The sequence below is a fragment of the Suncus etruscus genome, chromosome 4 (genome assembly GCF_024139225.1).
Source record: "Suncus etruscus isolate mSunEtr1 chromosome 4, mSunEtr1.pri.cur, whole genome shotgun sequence".
In the NCBI taxonomy this organism is placed as follows: domain Eukaryota; kingdom Metazoa; phylum Chordata; class Mammalia; order Eulipotyphla; family Soricidae; genus Suncus; species Suncus etruscus.
Genome location: NC_064851.1, coordinates 150,509,189 through 150,510,627, shown reverse-complemented (window position 1 = coordinate 150,510,627; position 1,439 = coordinate 150,509,189).

Sequence of the window (1,439 nt, the reverse complement as noted above, 5' to 3'; positions counted from 1 at the left end):
TGGGGTGTGGTTGAATGGTGGTGGTGGGGCTGGTAGGGAGGGAACCTGAGAATATTGGTGGAGAATGATGACACTGGTGGTGGATCTGGTGCTGGAACCATTGTATGTCTAAAATTCTATTATTAATAACTTTGTAAATTATGGTGTTTTAATAAAATTAATAAATATATTCAATAAATATAAGATTAAAAATTGTTTTTAGACAGAACAATAATACAGCAGGAAGGTGTTTGCTTTGTACACAGCTAGCTTGGGTTCAAGCTCTATCATTTATATGGTCTACTGAAACCCTATCAGACATTATACCTGAGCACTGAGACAAGAGTAAGCCCTGAACTCTGCCTGATGTGTCTCCCCAAACAAAAAATATTATATATACATATATATAGTTTTTTTGTATCAAAATAAGACAAAGCAAGAACAAGCAAGAGGTTATAAAAATAATAAGAACAAGATTGAGTCGCTTTTGCTTATTCACACAAGACAGCACATCAAATAGGGGAGGACTTCAACATCAGTCCAAGTTAAATGGCAAGGAATCCCTGTTAATGACATTTTTTAATTTACAATTTTCCCTCTAAGAGAAGTGACAAAAATGCAAGTAGAAGAATTCTTTGCCAAGGAAAGTGTTTGCTGTTAACATTTTAGGCATCTGTTCAGCTTATTTCCTAAAACTGAAACACATGCTGATTTGTTGTATGATGAGGTTTCAATGAAAAGAAACAGATGCTGTCAACTCAGGTATGCAAATAATATTATCTCAAAATGCACGAAAGAGACACACTTTGTAAACAGGAGCTGGCAAGAAATTACCAACAAGTGCATGAAAATAAAGACAGTGATTCTTGGGAGTTCTGTCCATTGTGTAAATGAAGTCTAGAAAAAAAAAAACTAGAATATGGCTCATATGGTTGCTAGTCCAGATCAGTTACAATACTCTCTAAGGAAACAACAGCAAAAGATATTTTAGATAAAATGGAATGTGTGTTTGGCCACATGAGCATTGCCAAGATGTAAAAGATGTCTTTAGTATAAGTACCATAAATACTCTAGTATTAGCTGACCTGAGTATAAGCCGACTCCTCATTTTGCCCTAAAAACTGAGAAAACTTAGTGACTTGAGTATAAGCCATGGTGGAAAATGCAGCAGCTACTGGTAAATTTCAAAAAATAAAAAATATATACCCAAAACAATTACAATAATTGAGGAATTAGTATGTTAAATGTTTTTCAATATTTATTGTAAAGAAAAATTGTAAACTAGCAACAATCACTTTAAATCTTTAAATAAAGTGAAGAAAACCGTAGCTTAACAGGTAATCAAGGTAAATCATAAAGGTTATCATCAAAACTGGATTCCTTCTCTTCATCATCTGTATGTCCAAACAGAGCTTCAGCTGTATCTGATGTGAGGGTATCAGCATAGACATTGTCATCAT